Consider the following 22,829-nt stretch of genomic DNA (forward strand, 5'->3'; position numbering starts at 1 on the left):
AGGAAAAGATGCTATAGACTATCACCCAGAGGAAAGGGAACCCTTGGGGTTAGAAGCTCAGAGGAAAGCTGTATGGTCCTGTTAACCAGCTTCTGCTAATGGACAGTGACTGGGTATTTACACAGCAGAGAGTTATCCTCTCAACATCCCTAGGGTACCACTTTCCTCCTTGATGATGTCTGTACTGTAGCATGTGTCTTCATTTCCTGGCTTTTCCGGATAGTGGAAGGGATGGCTGGAAACATGTTTTTGAAATGTTTTCCCTGTTAAAACATTCAAATTGCTTTCTCCTATGGGGGATGAAATATTTTCTGAATTTTTCCTGTATGGTTTCTCTGAGCAGTAGGAGGCAGGGAATCAGCTTTAGTCAGGAATGTTCTTGGGAAGGGCAGGAGGCAAGGTGTGGGGAGGAGTTGTTTTTCCTACATAACATGTTCTTTGAAAGCAATGCAAACAGCTATGAAAACCAGGACTGGCTCACTAGAGAGCAGCCAATACAGTGATGTAATACACATGTGAATGGAATACCTTAAATAGATAGGATCAAAGCGTGTGAGGTATTCTGTTGAGGGGAAGTGGGCCTGCTAGTTATCTGTGTTGTCTCTATTCTGGTCTCCAGGTGGTAGAGTTGGGTTGGGTAGAATGGATACAGGCAGCCATTGTCTGTATTCTCAACTGTGTGTGTGTGATGAGACCATGTGTCCCGGGAGACTTTGTGGGGAGAACCCAGTTCAGGCTCTGGCGCCAGCTTTCCAGAGGGAAATCAGAAGCATGGTAATTAGACATCTCCCCCCTCAGGCAAATGGGGAAGGAGTTTACTTTACCTCAATGCCAGCCTGCAGTGATGAAAACCAGGAGGGAACATCAGGATCCACCTGCCAACCCAGCCCACAACTCCCCTGTGAGAAATGGCTATCTGACTCTGCCGCAAAAGCTGTGGACTTGAGGATCTGGGTTTTTTTTCGTAAAATTTCCCCCCACTTGTTTGAATGATTTATTATGCAGAATCACATTCAAGCTATCTGAGAAAATGGCACAGCATGAGTCGGGGAGACAGAGAGAACTGGGGATGTGTGATTTCGCTTACAGGAAACCTCCATGGAACTAGAAATAACTGAAATTTAGAATAGCCTGTTTTGCAAGAACATGCATAGATTTCTTTTTACTGATTTGCATATGTTTTTCTATTGAGTTTTGCAGCAGGCCTTAAGCCAGGCACGGCAATGACTGTTTCATATATGTTAAGAGCTCAAGACAGAAAGTGAGAGAAATCTGGCTATCCCAGGGTCACAATTTGTAAATTGCAGATTTGCAACTCAAAGGTGCTTCCAGTGATTTTCAAAACTGATCTATTGGCACCTTTCCTATTGAACTGTACCTCCTTCAGGGGCCTGTAACACGATAAATAAAAGACCCAGAGACTGATATTGGGGTTCAAGCTTCAAGATGAAGATCAGAAAAGCAAAGCTGCCAAGCCAGTAGATCTTACTTCTAACTCAGCTCAGACCAAAGGGGTGATCCTTAAACTGCTCTGACATCACTGCTCCTCAAATTCACTCAGACTTCTATGCTTTCCTCAATGTGGCTAGAGACTAACTCTCAGACTGAATGTCTCTACCTTTTGTACCTCTCAAATCTTGGGATTAAAGTTGTCAGCTATGATTCACTCTCTGGTAGCCCAGGGTGGTTTTGGACTCAGAGATCCATCTACCTCTTAATCCTCAATCCTGGGATTAAAAGTGTGTGCCTGGCTTCTATGGATAACTAGTATGAATCCAGTGGCTTTAAAAAATCATAAATAATGTATCACCGCAGGGGCCTATTTTACTATTATCTGTAGAATATAGACTCCAGTCCCATTTGCACTTTGAGGTTATACCCTATCTGACTTAACTAAAGACCAGAACTTCCCCGTTTCATTCTGAGAAGGTATAAAAGGGACAGAGGTCACCATGCCTAACCTACCTACTGTGATTTTAGGTAAGCATTGGGTATCTGCTTTGTACTGGTGCTCTGAGGACAATCTCAGAAACACTAGAAAGGAGTAGATATTTGCATGGGCTTTGCAGTCACACTGCAGTAATACTCTGGCCTTGCTAGGGATTACTTATTCTGTTGAGACTTCTTTTACCCATTCTATAGCAAGGATATTAATACTTATCAGTTACTATGAGGGTTAAGGAATTTGTGAGAAGTCCACAGTACATGTAGTTCTACAATGTTGAGTTAATGTTCTCCATTTGCAGTAGAACCTTTGAAATAATATTTGATTCTGAAACACAAAATTTGAAGTAATTTTAGTGCACTTCAACTCAGCAGAAGGGACTTAGGTTAGAGAGATGTCAGTCCTTTTATAAAATAAGGTTACAGAGACAAAATCAGAGCCAGGGAATAAGTATATTCGTCTACTTTGTTAATCTGTTGTTCATATGTGGGAGATTGACTTTGGTAGGTTTAAATATTAAGCCAACTTCAAATCCCTCTTTTTCTTTTCCATTCTGACCAAGTCACTATTATGTGTTTTATCTATAGAACATTAAGTTTTGTCTTTCTCTGAAACCTGTTTAACATCTAGGACAGTAAGATTATCTTAGGAAACTTTCACATTCTAATCCGTAGAAAGGGAAATACTTGAGGTTTTGCTTGCATTTGTGATGGTTAATATTGATAGTAAACACGACAGGCTATAATATAGAGTTACCTGGAAGACACACCTGTTCGTACATATGTGAGTGTGTTTCCAGATAGATGTAACTGAGGGACACTACCTTAAATAACAGCATCATCATCCTGGTCTAGGGTTCTGGACTAACAGATAAAGGAAGCACCAGCATCCATCTCTTGCTGCTTCCTAACTGTGGACACAGTGTGAACAATTGCCTCACTCCAGCCCTTACCCTATCAAGTCTTCCTCATCATAATGAACTGTATCCTCAATCTATGAGCCAATATGAATCCTCTATCTTTCCTTGAGTTGCTTTTCCCCCTCCCTAGTTATTTGATCCTAGGAAGGAGAAAAAGTTATGGGTACCATTTTAAAAACAAACAAACAAACAAACAAACAAACAAAAAACCAAAACTATAATGAGCCAGGTGGTAGTGGTGCACACCTTTAATCCCAGCATTCATGAGACAGAGGCAGGTGGATCTCTGTGAGTTTGAGACCAGCCTGGTCTACAAGAGCTAGTTCCAGGAAAGCCTCCAAATCGACAGAGAAACCCTGTCTTGAACCCCCTCACAAAAGCAAAACAAAACAAAACTATAATGAGGTAGAAGAAAGCCATCTTACTGGAAATGTTGCCCCTCTACTGATTCATGGTTGGTTTTTAGTAACCATACCTCGATTGCTTATTGCTAGAGACCCTGTCTTCCCCATCCATTCATTTACTAAAGCTGTGATGATTTCAGCTAAAGACCATTAGAATTTCTCAGAAATTATCTTAAGATGTTTGTGGTTTGATAGCGGTAGGTGGGATTCATCCTAGAGACTGGCTGCACAAATCTCCATTGCCTCCCCATAAGTCAAAGGTATTCTTTGCATTTTGGGTTCCTAGTGCAGCAATTCATGGGTGAATTTCCTACACTGGAACTCTAGTTCCTTCCTGAATTGGACCCACAAACAAATTGGTCCACCTGTGAAACAAAACAAGAAGTTGTAACACTTGCTGTGTTGCATCTTTTTTTTTTTTTTTGCTGCCCAAATATTAAGAGCTAAAAAAATTTAAAAATCCAAAACAATAACTCAGTTTCAGAAGAAACACCAAGAATACTCAGAGGGATACAAGAATTGCCTAGATGCCTAAACACAGCAAGAGCAATGTCCAGCTGCATTGCAGCTGTGTGACATTTTCTTCTTGTTGCTTTTATTATTTTTATTTGGATTACAACAGTAATTTAATTCAATTTTTAATGAGGGAGGGGAAAATGGCTTAAGGACAGTGTCCATCACATGTAATTGAGGGGAAAAGGCTGTTGTAAGATTATCTGACCAAGGAGTTCAGAGATACAACCTTGTCTGCTAGGCAGAAGCAAATAGAAGCAGTGAAGGCAATTGGAAACATTAGGATTTTGCTAACAATTTCTACTTTCATTTATTGAGCAATTATAGATATTTTTTATACTTAATTCTTGCCACTCTGTTACTAAGTGTGTTGTGGAGGTTCCATTAATTGCATTAAAAGTATGTGTAAGACATAGAGCATTGATCTAAATTTTATATGTAGGAAAGCTCATTTATTCTTTTTTTAAAACACTGACACACAAGAAAATACATATTTAATCTTAAAGAAGGAGGTAAAATAAGATCAAAATGACATAAAATATAAAGTACCAAATTGGTTTCAAGGATGCAAAGACTATACTCTGTGTACATCTATTTCCTCCTTTGTTCTTTGGGCTACTATTTCATTTTTTATTTATTTTTTTGAGAATTTGCTAAACGAATACTGTATTTACATCATTTTTCTCCTTCCTCCAACTCCTTCCTTATCCCCCAGTATTCTCAAACTCATGACTTTATTCTTTAATTATTATTGTTAACACACACACACACACACACACACACACACACACACACACACACACTGATTTATAGATAGAGTTTGCCAATTCCCTTTAGTGTTGCTCTTACATACAGGTGTTAAGGACTGTTAAGAAGATTCCATTAGGGGCCTCCTCCCTGTAGAAACTGATTCTCCCTTTCTCAGCAGCCACAAATTGCCTTCAACTCTTCATCAAGGGGTGGGGCTGTGGAAGATAACACACGTCATCCACCTTGGCTTGTCCACTGAAGTTGTCACTGTTCAAGTCTTGTTTGATCAACCTTATTGTTGTGATTGCATGGGTGTGGCTTTTCTGTCATATATAGAAGATACTATCTCGAATCAGATTCCCTGACCCTCTGATTCTTCCTTAAGGTTGCCTGAGCTTTAGGTATAGGGGTTAAGTTGTCTATTTAGAAATTAGGGCAGGACATCCTATAATCAGTTATTCTCTTCATTTTAACCAGTACTGGATTTCTGTAATATTCTCCCTTTTCCACAAAGAGAAACCTCTTTTTGTTTTTTGTAAAATTGTACTATCCCCCTTTTGCTTTCTTTTTATTCCATACACAGATAAGTGTTGTTTTGTTATTAATCATGCATTCTAATTACCTATTCAGCATTCATCCTAATTATCCATTCAACATTCATCTACTTGCCAGGAAATCCAAGAGATGCAACAATTCAGAAGGCCAAGTTCTATTCTGGAGGAGCTTATAGCCTGTTTGGGGAAATAACTATGATAAAAAGCACAGTGTAAAATGTGCCAAAAGGGAAGTAGGCATCTTGGCTTCCTCATTTCTCATTTCCACAGATAATCAATAATTAATCCTACCTTGTATTTTGCTTATACCTGTCTTCCAAGGAAACCAAATGCCTTGCATATATGCTCTTGTGAACACTCTCCATAGCAGAAAAGCCTCATATTTGAGTTATAAAAGCCCATCAGCTTGCAGCCTGTGCAGCCCGTGTCTCACATGCTCTCTCATGCCATCCATTGGCGCAAGGCATTAAAATTCGGGTTGATCATCTAATGTACACGGCACCAGCACTGGAGTCACACACCTTATTTTGATTTATTTCTTTCAGAGCACACACCGCAACTTTTCATTTACAGACTATTCATTGATGAACCAGTTATTGGGACAGGAATGAGAAACAAAAAAAAATGAAGTGATATTTATCCCACTTGGTCAGCAGTATGAAAAAAAAGTCTAAAGGCAAATTTGAGAACTTTTGGAATGCTGAGTTATATGAAGACTAACTGTGCAGGCATGGTGCTGATTGCCTGACCCTCCAATTTTATTTACCTGTTTGTTTGGGTCCCTTATGCTCTCATTTGATCCCCTCCCAACTTAGAAAGGTCGCACTTCATTCTGGGTAGCACTTTTATCACTCCAGGATTTGGGACTCAGATGTGACTTGGACAGGGTAGTGAGACTGTAATGAGCTGGAGTTCGGCCACAAATTGTTTGCTGAAGCTCATGTCGCTTATGGCTCTGCTGTTATTCTTCACAAGACTAAAAGAGCTTTAAGGAAGCCATGTGGAGATTGAAGCAGGATGTCTGAGGAGACTGGACAATAACCAAGAAAGAAGACAGGAGTGGAGGGGCACCAAGGTTTAAGATGAGCCTGTGGTTTGTATAGCAGCCTACCTTGTATGTGATGTGACAGAGGTCCAACTCAGGCTATCAGAACCCAGAGAACAACTTATGGCAGCATAGAATCTAGCAGCCTTGGTCTAAGGAAACCCTGAGACTTTAGGATATCTTCCTTTGTTTCCCCACTATTTAGCTCTGGTCTCCCTCCTTCCCTCCCTCCCTTCCTCCCTCCCTCCATTCCTCCCTCCCTCCCTTCCTCCTCCTCTCTCTCTCTCTCTCTCTCTCTCTCTCTCTCTCTCCATCCCTTGGTTCCTCCTTCCGTCCCTCCCTCCTTCTCTCTCTTTCCCCTCCCTCCCTCCTTCTCTCTCTTCCCTTTAATGAGATAAATTCTTCCCATGAGGGTAGTCTTATGACTATTAACTGTCTCACAATTTTATCACTGGTAAGGGAGAGCAGGAAATTCTTCATAAATCTCAGTTATGAACATCCCTGGTGGAAGCTCATGATTGGCTTTTCTCATATTTTCTTCTTTGAATTTTTTGGAACAGTTCTGGGAATCAAATGAATGACCTCAGCAAACTTTCTGCCATGGAGCTACATCCCCAGCCTTAAGTTCTAGGTATTTTATTTACCTTGGTGTAAGAACACATTGATTGGAACCTCACCCCAATATAACAAACTGTTTCCTCTCCTGGGAAAAAGGAGTGATGTAAGCTGAAGCATCAATAATTACAAACTAGAAACCAGATTGGTCATCAGAGCAATAGACATGAGAAGCAAACCATGCATGAAAAATATACCTTCAAATACAGTGTTTCATTTCATTTGTTTTTATTATATGTTTTCCTGCTGGGCTGAAAGCTAGTGCAAGCCAACCAAAGATCTATGAATTTATGGAATCAAGAATTCCTCAACCTTATGTTCTTCTTATTGCTTCTTGTGGTCCATCCACACTATCTTTCCTGTGTCTGTTTCTTTTTGCTCATGTGTTTGCTGTTGTTTTTAATTTAAATTGTTTTCATCCAATACATTTTGATCATGTTTTCCACTCCCCAACTTCTTCCACCTACCTCCTTACCCTCCCAATTTTATGGTCTCTCTCAAAAGAAAAAAAAAAACAAAAAATATAAACAAAACAAAAACATGAAACAACCTCACACACACACACACACAAACTATGAAAATGAAAATCCAAACAAATAGAAAAAAGACGAATAGGACAAAAAATAAAGTAAAGCAAAATGAAATAAATAGTCCAAAAAGTTCATTTTGTGTTGACTAACTAATCCTAGACATAAGGCCTACCCTGGAATGTGGTTGATATAACTAGTGATACTCCATTGGAGAAAACTGATATTCACTTTGGCAGCAGGTATCAACTTCTCCCTCTCAGTGCTGGGGTCCTGTCTGGCTTGAGCCTGTAAACATCTTGTGTCTGCTGCCACAGTCTTTTGAGTTCATATGTGCATCATTCCTATTGTGTTTGAAATACACTGCTTCCTTGGTGTCATCCATCACCTCTGACTTTTACAATCTTTCTGTCTTCTCTTCTGCGTGGATCCCTGAGCCTCAAGGGGACAGATTTGATGAATAAATCCTATTTAGGACTGAGTACTCCAAAGTCTCTCATTCTCTGCGTATTGTCCAGTGGGCCCTTGTGTTAATTACCATGTCCTACAAGAAGCAGCTTTTCTGATGTGGGTTAAGCAAGACACTAATCTATGGGTATATAGTATGTCAATGGAGTAATTTTCTTGGTGTGTTCCTTTACAGAATAATAGTATTATGCTTTTTCTCTAGGTCAAATGAATGAATGACCTGTCTAGTCTCAGGTTCTTGGTCACTCTAGCAGTGTCAGGTAAGGATTCCATCTCATTAGAGGATTAAATGGAATAGGGGATGGGAGGGCACGGTAGAGGAGGGCATACAGGAAAGAATAACTAACATTAAAGCCTTTTGAAAAGTTTGTATGGCAACTTATTCCTGTCAAAGCTTACACACACACACACACACACACACACACACACACACAAACCAGAGATTGAGGGATAGCTTAAATGGAGTTGTCTTATAAAGGGGAGAGAATTACCCCATTAAAAATAAATCATAGGTTGCTAAATTAAACCCTTATTACTAGTAATTGGTTACATCTTTTGTAGTTGTTGGGCCCAGTAGGGTCCAATAGACACAACCTAAACATTGCAGGCTATTATTAATGCCATTGTTTTCCATGTAAACTTGATCGTAAGACCCTATCACTGAAGCCATGGTATACTTGAGTCATACAACATGGAGAAATCTATCTGACACTAATCTGGAAGCTTCATCCCTGTTGCCTAGCATTTCTTGTGCTGGAAGATCCTATGCATACTACTGAAGGAGAAAGGTAGTCTTCAATCTTACCCAGCTATGAACTCTGAAAGCTACAATAATGACCTGCCCAGCAAGATATAATCAGTAGCAAAATAATGGCATGAGTAGGTTATGGAAGTAACAGATCATTTTTGATTGGATTTTAAGTTCACTCCATGAGATGGGACCCATACTCAAGGCTGTCCAGGTGGTCAAGAACCTGAGGCTAGTTAGATCATGAGCCCTAGGAAAAAACCTACCACTATTCTGATAAATGAACAAAGTGATAAAAATGACTCCTCACGACACTGTTATATCCACAAATTAGTGCATCACTTGACTCTTATCAGAGAAGCGTCTTCTTGCTTTAGGTTGCAATTAGATCAGAAACCCATAACCAGTCAATGTACAGAGAGTAAGAGACTTAGAATGCTTGCCTCTAAATGAGATCACATCCCCGCGCCCCCTCAGTGATCAGGGATCTAGGCAGAAGAGGATAAAGGAAGAATATAAGAGAAAGATGTAAGGTGAATGACTATTAGGGAGCAGTGCTTTTCTCAGACACTAAAGGGCAGATGCATATAAGGATTCACAGAGACTCTGACAATGTGTACAAAACCCACCCAAGCTCAAGACATACCAAAACCCAATATGGTAAAGGGCAGGTGGACATGAAATCCTACACCTAGCTGAAGGCTTATTGGCTTTTGTTTGGTGCTGGTAGAAGGAAAATCAATTTTATTCAGTGGAGTGACACAGTATATTGACCACACTCCATAGCAGAACCAATGCTTAGCGATAGTCAGCCAACACAAACAGGATTTTGTGTTTTTAAAAAATTAATTAATTAATTAATCCATTTGTTTTCATAGAAATAATATGGAGATAAGTGGGTAGAGATATCTGGAAGGATCTGGCAGTAGTTGGGGAGGGGATGAATAGGCTCATAATACATTGTCTGAAACTCGCAAAGAATAAACAAAAACAGTTTTTAAAGAAGTATGGCCTCAGATCAGCACATCTCCCAAGCACATGTTAGAAATGACATTATTTCTCCCCCTATCCAAAGAATAGAGGGAAGAATAGAGGAGAACAAAATAAGAGATACCATCAAAGAGGGATCCAGTATAGGTTTAAAGAGAAATCAGGCCCTAGGGAAATGTCCATCGATCTACAAGGATGACACCAACCAACCGTCTAAGCAACAATGGAGAGGCTACCTTAAATGCCTTCCCCTGATAATGAGATTGATGACTAACTTATATGCCATCCTAGAGCCTTCAGCCAGCAACTTATGGAAGTAGAAGCAGATACCACAACAGCTAAACACTGAACTTAACTGGAATCCAGTTGCATAGAAGGAGTGATGAGCAAAGCAGACAAGACCAGGATGGTGAAACCCACAGAAACAGCTGACCTGAACAAGTGGGAGCTCTTGGCCCCCAGACTGATCACTGGAAAATCAGCATGGAACTGATCCAGACCTCATGAATGTGAGTGTCAGTGAGGAGGCCTTGGAAATCTATGGGGCCTCTTGTAGTAGATCAGTACTTATCCCTACCATAGGAATGGACTTTAGGAGCCCATTTCACATCAAGGGCTACTCCCTCAGCCTAGACACATGGGGGATGGGCCTAGGCCCTATCCCAAAGGATATGACAGACTCTGCAGACCACCTCCATGGAAAACCTCACTCTCCCTGGGGAGTAGAAATGGTATTGGATAGATAGGGTTTTAGTTAGGGGGGAGTGGTAGGGGAGGAGAGGAGGGAGAGGGAACTGGGATTGACATGTAAAACAATCTTGTTTCTAATTTAAATAAAAAAATGGAGGGAAAATGACATTATTTTTAATGTTCCTTTAGCAGTTTGTGTCTTAGCAATGTCTCCAATTGACTCTGTCCCACAGCCACAGCTTTAGGACATTTGCAAGCCAATTGATTTCAGCTGAAAGGTAAGGAGATACCCCTGGGGAATTAGAGCCCACTGCTCTAGAGAATTGGGGATTGGATACTGACGGCTATCTGTCATCACTTGCTGCTCTGAAGGGATTCCCAGAACTTCAACTCCACAGACTTGTAAATATATGATAATATTAGCAAACCAGAATGAATTGGTTATTGTCATGTTTTATATTGCTTGTTTACAAAACCTCACAAAACAAAATAAAAACCACAAACCCCACAAAATAAACAGTTTATGATCTCACATTTTTGTAAGTCATTTGGCCAATACAGATATCAAGAAGTTACAATCAGAATGGGCAGGGAGGCAGAGATGTTTCTTTATAAGGTCTTGGGGAGAATCTACTTCCTTGACTTTCACATGTCCCAGAGCCTACTTTACTTCATGCTTACAGCTTTAACAGTACATCCTGGTGACTATTCTTCTGTAGTCACATCTGTCTCTGGTCATAGCCAGAGAAAGCTCATCAATTGTTAGGACCATAGATCCTGAACGTAGTTGATTGTTCAGTCCCTTTTTCCATTTCAGGGACTCTATTCCCAGAACCTAGGATTAGGATGCAGACATCTTGGACAGCATGTACTCTGCCTAAAACAGTTAGCATAAATGGAAGGCTGGAATGCAGGACCTTCAGTATGAAAAGCAGAAGGGTCTTGGGTAAAACCAGGACAAGGCCATCCCTTAATTGGAGAACAGGGCACAGAGAAGAGTGACACTACTGTGATGGAGGTCACATCATGCGGTGTTGAGAGACCCCGAGGCCAATCTACACCTCCGTGCAGAACTGATGAGGAGGCAGATCTGCATTCCGTAGTGGACTAGCCCATGATTTTATGTGACCTGGCTCCAACTTTCTCATTTCCTTGCTACAACAGGGCCTCTCAGTTGTAGACCTTTTTTCCTCATAGTGAGGATAACCATACTAATTTATGGCTAATCTCTAACCATGGGTAATTCATTGTTGCTTATAAAATGCCACATTAACTACCGCTCTCATTGAGTTATCAAGTTCTGATAGTAGCAAAAACAAATCACGACATTAATTGTCTGAATCTGGCTCTGTGTGTGTGATCAGCATGCGACCAGGGCCTTGCTGCGCCCTAAAGAGAAATAGAGAGACACAGTCACAGGAAGGCAGCCTGTAGTACAAGCTCTTGCAGGGAATCAATGTTCCATGAGTATTTTACTGTGTATGGTATATATTAAGAACATATTTGTCCTGGGTAAATATCTAGCTGTCTTTAGTTCTATCATCTATTTAGATGAACTTCTCCCAACCCAAATTCCCTTTACCATAGAAAGCTAGAAATGGAAGCATAGCCTGTTAATTATGCAGCTGAAGTTTTTAGATGCAAAGTCAAAGCGATGTTTACCCCTCTGTTTATACTGACCAGCTGGAATTCAAGTCAAGTAAGGATTTGGCTTTCATGAGGGAAGTGATAAGTAACAGACTACATTAGAGTCCAACTGGTTCTTTGTTAGGGAGACAGCACAGCTATTTGGGCAAAGATAGATACAGAGAATTCAAATTCAAGTTCCTTATTACTTGTGTTTCTTAGAGGCATTTTTATTTCCCCTATCTTATTTGCTTACCTTTAAAACTATGTATTAATACCTAATAATTACTATGATTATATTTATTGTATAATCACATATGTTAAGCTCTAAGTATCTGGCACTCCAGGGTCATGGCACAGATGGACAGCAGTTATTAATATCATTAGTTAGTAATCTAGGTATTTCCAATAAAGGATTTATCAAAGTGTTAACTATTTTCACACTTTCCAAAGCTGCCTATTCAACAAGTTCTCTGTGTTGTGTCAGATTAAAACTGAGAATTCTGGCAATGAAATGAACAACACCCATTCTCCAGGAATTCATGGGCTCCCTGTAGAGATGCACTCTCTTGAGCCGGAAGCCAAGCTGGTGATATTCGGGGGAGCAGAGTACATGTGCACTTGGGAAGCAGTATGAGTTGAACTAAGGTACAGAGATGAAATCAGTCTGATGTGAACTGGGAGTCACTTCTCACTTGGCATTGCTGCAGCACTGCCTACTAAGGAGTGACTGGAGCAGAGGATGGAGACACCAGTGGGGAGCTGGCAAGACCTTCTGTGTTAGTATACATTATGTAAAGGATGTGAAACTTACCTTGAATGGTAACGACCCACTGGGAGTCTTAAGGAAGGAATGACCTGATGTCATAGATTCATTTTAAATATCAGCCCACCCACTCAATGAATTACAGATTGAAGAGAAACCATGCTGAAACTGGGCAAATGAATACCAGTCATCATATTTATACAAAAGGGAAACTGGCTGAGTTGCCTTGCGAGTATTTAATTGAGAAACTATTTACAGAGTAAATATGCACAGTTAAAGGACTCATGACTTCTACTAAAGCAACTGGGAAGCAATCTTGGTCTTGCAGGATTATGAAGAAATAAAGAAAGGTGGGGCTATACAAAGAGAGAATCCTGATAGTAGCTAGAGCTTTTCTTAGTATCAGAACTAAACTCTGAGGCTTTCATTTATGAACTGCTTCCTGGAGAAAATAAGGAATAAGAGAAACAAGGAAGGGAAAAGATCAATGCATATGTACCACTGCTTCCTACCTAGTGGAAGAAACCTGATGTGCTAGAAGTGAGTAGGAGTTACAGTCATGGTACCAGCCCTTAGATACCTGATTTTCATCTTGATCATTGGTGAAGAGTGGGAAGTACATGCTTACGGAGCTACAGTAGAGATTAGCAAGAGTAAGGATTTGTGATGTGGTGTGCAAATGTCAGGTTAGAGTTCTAGGGACATTAAAATATTTTAAATACGATTGGTGTAGGAAATGAACTCAGAACCAATGTCACTAGGGAACCTGGGTTTAGTTCCTCTGGAGTCTATGTTGATTTTCTGTACTGATGTTAGACTCTGAACCAGTTCCTAGGCATAATTCACTATGTTTTTCCTAATGAAATATCCTAATTATTAATTTCATATGATAATAGAGAAATTAAGAAATATTCTTGTACTTTAAACTAGATATAGCACCAAAATGATGACATATCTGGTACAAATTACTATGACTGCTATATTTTAAAAAAGCCAATATGTTAAAAAAAAAAAGCCAATATGTATGACATGGAATCTCTGTGACAATGTGGGTTCTGTTGGCCAGATACTTTACTGTTACCCAGAGTTATTTGAAACCTACAAGCTCTGAAAACAAATACAGTTGTAGCCTTCTGAAATGATTTAAAAATCTATGTCTTGTCATTGCCATTTTGTGTTACCTTCGAAATTTCTCTTGATATCTGGGGTATAGAGTAGCTCTTCAAGTGATGCTAACATCTGTCAGATTAGCCTAGGGAAGAGCCTGTCTTAACATATGATTCCATTGTGATCAGCTCAGGTTACTTCCAGTGGCAGCAGGAAATACTGGTAACCTAGGCAACACTGGTAGCCCTTCCTACTTTCTTTTAATTGAAACAGCTGTTGCTAGGATACAGTCTAACACCAAAAAAAAAAAAATAGGGAAAAGAGAGGGAGCAAGTGATTGAGAGGAAGAGAATGAAGGGTTGAGAGAATGAATAAAGAGAAATGACAGGTCTTGAAAGACTAAGGAAAATGTGAAGTGGAAACAGTAAGTGGAACTAGAAGGACAGACTTACTAACACCAGGCTGTTGTGTCATAAAAGTTAGCATGGGGTGGGAGTAGAAGTGGAATGTTAATTTCTAGCTTACTAAAAATTAATAATTCATGCTTCATTTTGATTTTGAGTTTTCTCAAGTAAACTACTTATCTTTAATGTGAGCAGCTTCATACTGCCTTGTGAAGAAAATATTCATTAGCTTTCTTTCCCTTATTTTTAATCAACTCTCTCAACCCCCATCAGTGCTCCTTCTTCTGCTGCTTCATTTTTTTTTTTTCAGCTAGAGTCAGAGAATAGCGTATCTGCAGAGGCTAGCACTATATTAAAATTCAGTGGCTGTTTCTCTGTCAGAAGGGCACAGGAAGAGTTTCCCCTGTGTCTAAGAGAAGTCATGACCCTGTCATCCATACTTCTGGCCTCATACTCTTTTCCCCCATTCATGCATATGCCTGGATCCTGGGTAAAGACGAATAGCTTAAGCAGCTGACATCCTCTGGGTTCAGGCGAAAGGTTATGATTGCTTTGGTCAGTGGTAGCTTTTGTTTGGCAGGTGAGTCATGCCGTGCAAGACTAACAAATCATGAGCATTGGCAGTTCTGTGGAACATATTCTCCCATCAGGGGTGTGGGTGGGAATCAATCTGAGCACACCCCCTATTTCCAGAAAACAAATGTGTTACCCAAGACAGAGTTCTAAAGCAATGTGTGGTTTTGAGAATGTTAGACAACTTGTAATAATTTAAGAGATTTTGTATGTTTGTTTGCTATGGTGTCTCTAGCACCTAGAACATTGAGAGCATGGTGGATACTCAGTAAGTGTTGATAAATGAATGGGAGCAGGGAGACAAAACAACCTACTCTACCTTTCTTGGCAACTGTTGCATCACTATTTCCAATCTTAGTGTCCAACAGGTGCCTAGCTAATAGCCCTAAAGGCTCGCTTCATTATCAATGTATTGTCTTCTCACTATAGTGATGGATTCATGGATAAGTATGACGGAGTCAAAGTGGTGAAACTAATTTCAGGCAAAAAAGAAGAACACTTCTCATTTTCTTCCCATGGGATGTGAATGAGCAATTGGTTTTTGGTTTGTTGCCTTGCTCTGTTTTTTTTTTTTTCTTTCTGTAGCCATTTATGAACATTGCAGCCTAAGGATGAATTAATTCTAATGAAGTGAGCAGAGAAAGGAGAGCTCTGATTTTCTTTCCCAGTAACTATTTCCAAGACACTTTAAAGCCACAAAAATTGGGACAAGTAAATTTAAGGACAAGAGTGAACTTTATCACCTGTATTTCACAGTGTACTGGAGCCACAGGTACACATGTTTGGAGATGCCCCTTTCCCAGTGCAGAAAATGCGACATCATTGTTCTACCTGGAAATTGCCTTTGTGTTTCTGCTTTACCAAGTTTCTGAAAAACTAACTAGCTAACTAACTAATTAACTAACTATCCCTCATCTGTGTTTGTTTCTTCTAGTAGTTTCCATCTGTATAGATGTGGTCTGAATGCTAGAGGTTTGACTGAGGGAGAGCCTTCCTTCTAGTTCATCATTACTTCCCATCCACATATCTGTTCCTGAACTCTTCAGATATTTTATCCAATGTTTTTTCTTAACAATCTTTCCCACTGGGCTGTGGAGATGATGCATTGGGCAAAGTGGTTGAAGAACAAGCCTGAGGGCAAGTGTTCAGATCCCAAGCATCTGAGTAACTGCCGGGTGGGTGGGATGGTTTTCCTGTAGTTCCAGACAACACGGGGCAGAAACAGCAGGTTCTGGAGCGAGCTGACTAGATAGAGTATCTAAATCACTGAGTTCTAGGTTCAAGTGGGAAACTCTGCCCCAATATATAAGGTGGAGAACAACCTAGACATTTGAGGTCAACCCCAGGCCTATAAAGTGAGATACACTGCTCACATCTTCCCACATGCTAACACATACATGCAGACATCCATACATACAAATTGACACCACATTTATCTATACAAACACAGAATATGAAGAAAACAGTATCTCTCTTATGAATTAAAATCAAGAACAAACACAAGAAGCTGTCCACACCTAACCTTACTGGAGTCATACAAATGTATGTGAGTTTTAGGTAGGCTTCATCCAGGATCTAGAAATTGAGGAATGATGGTTAAATGAGAAATCCACCCCCCTTAACCCCCTGGCTAAGTGCACAAATTTGAATACTTAGTTCCCAGCTGGAGGTGCTGTTTTTTTTGGGGGGGGGCGGTTATGGACTGTTTAGGAGGTGTAACCTTGCTGGAGGGAGTATGTCACAGGGGCAAGCTTTGAGAGTTCATAATCTTGTCTCACTTCCAGTTGGCTCTCTGTTTCCTGGGTACAGATGGAGATGTGATCTCTCAGCTTCTTGTTCTACTCACCTGCTGTTATGTCTTCCCTGCTGTGGTAGTGTGAATGTAATTGGCCCTCATTAACTCAGATCCATAGTCTAGAGATCCAGTTTCAGGACAGCTAAGTTTAGGCAATGAAAAAAAGAAAGCTGGTGAAGATGTAATTGAATGAGGGGGCCATCTTCAGACCCAGCAAGCAGCAGAACTTGGCAGCTTTGGCCATGTGGTTCTGGCTTTAGAGTTAACGATAGCAGAGTTATGGAATTTGCCTCCATGCCAAAGGGAAGCTGCTGAGGCCAGGCATGTTGTCAGGGGTGTCCCTGAATGGAGACCTAGAGAGGCCATTTTGTGAAGCTGAAGTTGAAGCCCGGATTGCCTTGGAAACCCCAAGAAGTTAGAGATGCCAGAGCCTTGGGATACCTGTTGAGGAAAGCTGCTGGCAGGGAATGGAACCAGCCCAAGAAAATGAAGTGTTTTGCATTCAACAAAACTGAACAGAGCTGGAAATTTGAAGAGCATTTTGACATCAGATAGGGAGCTGCAGAGTTTGGAGTTTTGAGCCCAGCTGGTTTTTGGTCTTGCTTTAGTCTAGTACTTCTTTACTATGCTCCCTTCCCTTCATTTTGGAATGGCAATGTATATTCTGTGCCATTATATGTTGGAAGTATGTGATCTGTTTTATTGATTCTGATTTTATGGGACATTACAGTTAAAAGGTTGCTCAGAAGAGACTTTGCACTTTGGACTTTTAAACATTGTTGAGACTATATGGACTTTTGAAGTTGGACTACATGCATTTTGCATTATGATATTGTTACAAGCTTATGGGGGTCAGAGCTTGGAATATGGTAGTTTGAATGTAATTGATCCCTATAATCTCATAAGGAGGTAAGGCCTTGTTGAACTAGGTGTGGCCTTATTGTAGGAAGTTATCACTGTGATGGTGGACTTTGATGTCTTCTATACTCAAGATACCACCCAGTATAACAGTTCACTTCCTATTGCCTTCTGACCAAGATGTAGCCAGCACCATGTCTGCCTGCACACAGCCCTGCTCCCTGCCATAATGATAATGGGCTGAACCTTTGAAACTGTAAGCAGTTATCTCAATTAAATGTTTTCCTTGTGCCATGGTCATGGGGACTCTTCACAGCAATAGAAACCCTAACTAGGGCATTGTGGACTCTCTCTATAGAACAATAAGCCAAAATTAAATTGTTTCTTCTATAAGTCTCTCTTGGTCATGGTGTTTTATCACAGCAACAAAGTGTACCTAATACAGGAGAGATCATTTGTGGCTAAAATTCTATGGATTTGACAATACTGTTTGCTTTGTATAATCATCTAAGGAAGCATAGCTTAATATTTTTATGCTTCTAATTTCTATCAGGCACATACCTAAGCACTAGGAGATTGAATAAATTTAAGTAATCTCATTGGGATGGTAGTAGATACATCATAGATAAATAAGATTTCAGGCAATGATACAAAACCCAAAACCCAAAAAAAAGGTGATATGACAAAGGTCTCTGGAGTGCTCAAAGCCCACTTCAGCTACGGTGGCCAAAAGAAGCCTTTTAGGAGAAGTAACAAGTGAATCAGAATGTAAATGATGAGAATGCTCTGATCCTCTAAACAGACAGGTGGGGCCATGTGAGACAGAAAACTTTAAGTTTGATAATTCCATGCAAGGAATGAACTTGAAATTCTAGAGAAAATGGGAAAACACAAGTATCACTGAAGCCAAGAAATGGCAAGGATGCAGAGAGAAAAAAAATTGTAAAAAGTCTTATAGACTATGAGGAGGAGCTCGAAACAGGACAGGGCAAGAGAGGTCACTACCCGACTTAAAAGTCCTGTTTGAGGAGAATGGATAACAGGGAGACAAATGTCTGAGCCAAGCAATCTGGTAGGAAATAACTACCATAACGTACTTGAGAATTGCTGGTGTCTTGAGCTAGGGAGGAGTTGTAGTGGTTGTACACATTGGACATGGGCAATGACTAAAAGGAAAAGACTCAGGGTTATCAACTGGCTTCTGAGCAGCTGGGTGAACAGTGATGGAATGAAAGGAAGACATGGATTGATAACATCTGGGAAGATTAAAGCCAGATTCTATGTGTTAAGTTGAAAGTTCAATATATTAAATTGTGATAGAGGGAAGGAGTCTCAGGAGTAGGTACAAATTTTAGACTACAATGGTCTGTAAGGATAGAACTAGATGAGATCATGAGGAAGAATGTAGGTGTAGAAGCTCAAAGGGGATTTGAACAAATTAGAACTTGACAAGTAAATCCATGGACTGCGGAAACTAGCCAGTGTTCTCTCAGTCAGAAGGGAGAAAAGTAGGCTGTACTGAATAAGGCTCAGTGGTCAATTGGATGTGCAGAGTACTGTTAGCACCTGTGACTATAGCAAGGGCAGTTCCAGCAGAGAAGTAGGTTAGAGATCAGGCCAGACTGAGTGGGAGTGGAAACAGATGAACAGAGAGGAAAGCAAGAAGCAAAGACAGCTGTTTCAAGAAGGTTTTCTGTTGAGGGAAGGAAAAAATGATGCAGGTTTTGGAAGAGGGTTGGAGTTCAACCAGTCCTCTTGGAGCATTGGATTGGAGGTGTCTAGACCAGTTTTGAATGTGAAATGCGCCTTCTAATGACTGTCCTCATAATGACTTGAAGGTCTTGAGTGTGAAAAAGTAGTTTGAGGCTGTCTACAAACAACACTAAAGTCCTAAGATCAGAATCTCAATAGTGTGGTCCAGTAAGCAGTTACATTTGGTCTGTTCCTGCCAAACCCTAGCAACACAAGATTATAAAGAATTCAGCTCTTTATTGAACTGTCTCTATAAAGCCGTTAGTGCAGTGCTATCTTTAGTGACTAATGGAAAGAGAAAGCTTCCTTGGGTGATTTCAAAGAAACAAACCAACAAAGCAAAATTAAATTTATTCCACTGCTACTACAAGTAGAAAATAAGGATGACCAAAACCAAGACACCCCTGTTGAAGCAATCCATCTATTTTATTTTTCCATTTACCATTAATTTGGAAGAAAAAGAATTGGCCTTTCTTTTTATTTAGGGACCTTGATTCTTTAGGCACTTTAAGGAACTAAGGAAATTGGTCTCAGGCTAGGACTAAGTATAATGCTTATAAAAAGATAGAGACTAAGTTCTAATAGTTGAAGGCTGAAAAATAAAACATTTTATTTATTGTTTGCAAGTTTTTCCCTCTACAGTAGAAATGAGAATTAACTTTAAGGTAGATTATCAATGGTTCTTGAATGCTTTGCTTGTTTTGCTGCTGCTGCTGCTGTTTAGGGGAATGTGAGCATTCTATTTGACTGGGGAAGCTTTGACTGGAGACGTGCCTCACTGCCTGGAGATGTGCCTCAGACTGAAGTGGTTAAGAATTGTGTAGAGCATGCTTAGTGAACCCAAGGGATGATTTCCCTTGGAGAAATGCTTTCTGATGCTTTTCTAAATTCAGCTTTGGACTTCCTCGTGCCTACACAATATTAGATTTTCTCACAGAATTGCATGTACTTTCCCTTCAATAGTTGCTTGGAGAACAGGTGGACTAGAGGGATTTATGACCTGAAAACTGAAAAAAGATATAGATTGTGTTTTGCACTTAAACATGGCCTATTCTATTGGAGCTTCATCTAAGATCTTCTCTAAGACTCAACCCAGACAAGACCCATATTGTTAGATTGCTGATATTTTCTATTGTGGGAAATAATGAAGTTGGATTTTATCCTTAGAGTTAAAAGGATGATCCTCCACCCCCCAAAAAAGAGTGGACATGCATTTTTTCCAGCCAATAAAAGGAAAAAGCAAATCTAAAATTAGAGTGAGGATTTAGAAAGGTGGCTGTGGAATTACATGAGAATTCAGTTTTCTCCTATTTCTAAGGAATCATATTACCATAAACTGGCAAGATGAAAAGTCTAGGGAGGCAGTTAGCTGGCCCAGTCAATCAGATTTAACCAGATGTTGGGTAGAGACCTACTGTGCCAAGTGTAGGTGTTACGCTCCAACATCAATCAAATATGCAACAAGTTCTAGCCTCCCGAGGATCCCCAAGGCTTTCAACCAGTCTTATTAAAACTCACAGTCTGGTCTCAGCTCTACTTCAGGGAAAAGTATGGTAGGAAACAGTGGAAGGAAGTTATCTTTTGTTTTAAAAAATGTACCAAGTAGCTACCGTTTGTGGATTTCTCCTAAGGAACTATTGGCAAAGTTCATTGTGGTCACCATATGCTCATTACTTCTTTGATTACTTACTCATTCAATTTATTGAATACTTTCATTTCTTAGAGCCTATGCTCCATGAGCTAAGTACTGTGAAAAATAAATAGAACAGGTTAAGAGAGTTTGAGTAAATGGCCTTTAAAACATGATCTTTATTTTTAAAACAATTTTTTTATTTTATATACCAATCCCAATTTTCCCTCCCTCATCTCCTCTCACCCCCACCTTCCCCTCACCCCACCCCAATCCACTCCTCAGAGAGGTTGAGGCCTCCCATGGGGAGTCAACAAGGTCTGTCAAATCACATTGAGTTAGGACCAAGTCCCCGAGGCCCTCCTCCCCCCATATCTAGGCTAAGCAAGGTATCCTTCCAAAGGGAATGGGCTCCAAAAAGTCATTTCTTACACTAGGGATAAATCCTGGTCCTACTGCCAGTGGTCCCATAAACTGCCCAAGCCATGCAACTGTCACCCATAATCATAGGGTGTAGTTCAGTCCTATGCAGGTTCCCCACCTGTAAGTCTGAAGTCAGTGAGTTCCCACTAGCTTGGGTCAGCTGTTTCTGTGGGAATCCCCATCATAGTCTTGACCCCTTTTTGTAGATTATCACTCCTCCCTGTCTTCGATTGGACTCCGGGAGCTCTGCCAGTGCTTAGCTGTGAATCTCTGCATCTGCTTCCATCAGTTATTGGATGAAGGTTCTATGATGACAATTAATGTAGTCATCAATCTGATTATAGGGGATGGAGAGTTCAGACACTCTCTCTACTATTGCTTAGGGTCTTAGCTGGAGTCATCCTTGTGAACTCATGGGAATTTCCCTAGTGCCAGGTTTCTTGCTAACCCTGTAATGTTAAAACATTTTAAAGCAGAGATCTGGAGGAAATGAGAAAGCCAGCCATGTTACTATCTGATGGAGAACATTCCAGGCAGAGCAAGGAGGGAACAATTGCTAAGCCCCTGAAATAAGGTCATTGCCACTTATGTCTTGGTTTGTGATTATACAAAATACCACATACGCTTTAAAGATAAAGAAATATAATGCTCATAATTTTGAGCCTGGAAGTCTTAAGTTAAAGAACTGGCAGCATTAAAATCTAGGGAATCTTTCTCTTTTCCTAGGATGGCACCATACTGGTGAGTCCTCCAGAGAAGATAGACTCTACATCCAAACATGGCTGGATGTGTCCCCTGGATCCTTTCATAGTGTCATTGGCATCATTTATAAGGGTTCTACTCCAACAATTTAGTCAGCTTCTGAAGGCCCTCCTCTTTATGCCTTTATGGTGGGATTCTAAGTTCTAACCTATGTATGTTGGAGCAACATATACATTAAGCCATAGTCCTATGTTTGAGGACTATCGAAGAGTTGAAAAGAAGTTGCAGGAAAAAATGGCTCATCAGTTAAGAGTACTGGCTGTCCAGTTCAATTCTCAGCATCTGCAGGGCAGCTTACAACTATCTATAACTCCCAAGGGACCCACACCCTCTTCTGCCTACCTTGGGCACTGTACACATACAGTACATACACATGTATACATGCAGGCAAAAGTAGACATACACATAAAAATGAGAACTAAAGGAAAATTTTTTAAAGAGTTGAAAAGAACAGAAACAAAGAAAAGGATAGGCTTATAAAACAGGTCAGCCCTTTAGGGCACACAAGGGCTTCTGGCAGGTGTTCTCTGATCAAGATAGGAGGACTGTTTTACCAAGTGACATAACCTAACTTATGTTCTAGAAGGACAGTTGGCAGAGGAGTGCAAAGTGGACTGTATGGAATATGGGAGAGCCAGGATGCCATTGTATACTTTTTGTAATAACATAGCTGAGGTCTGGCTTTATGCCATCCTTCCATTTTCAGCCCACACTCATTCTGCTTCTCTTCACCTTCAAACCGGTTCACTCATTAGTGTTAATGTCTTTCTTATCTGCTTCCATCAGCAATAGTAGCCTCCTTTCACTAGGTGCTCAATATAGTGTTATTAAAATGAATATAAATAAATGTGGCTATGGGGAAAGGGAGTATGGTCTCCAGGTAGTCACTAAAATTAGAGCACATGATCTTCAGGGGACCACATTCAGTCATTAACCCAGGCATGTCCTTTGCAGTGGAGAGATCT

At 40.3% G+C, this 22,829-nt stretch overlaps 1 long non-coding RNA gene across 1 annotated transcript in view; it reads left to right on the forward strand.

Moving 5' to 3' along the window:
* The first annotated feature begins 9,939 nt into the window (after window positions 1-9,939).
* Window positions 9,940-22,829, forward strand: part of LOC107980349 — a 29,310-nt gene continuing 16,420 nt past the window's right edge. Inside the window, exons 1-2 of the long non-coding RNA XR_003484847.2 lie at window positions 9,940-9,987; window positions 10,402-10,446. This is a non-coding gene — a long non-coding RNA (uncharacterized LOC107980349). The remainder of the gene's footprint in view (window positions 9,988-10,401; window positions 10,447-22,829) is intronic.

The sequence above is a fragment of the Cricetulus griseus genome, chromosome 4 (genome assembly GCF_003668045.3).
Source record: "Cricetulus griseus strain 17A/GY chromosome 4, alternate assembly CriGri-PICRH-1.0, whole genome shotgun sequence".
NCBI classification, from domain to species: domain Eukaryota; kingdom Metazoa; phylum Chordata; class Mammalia; order Rodentia; family Cricetidae; genus Cricetulus; species Cricetulus griseus.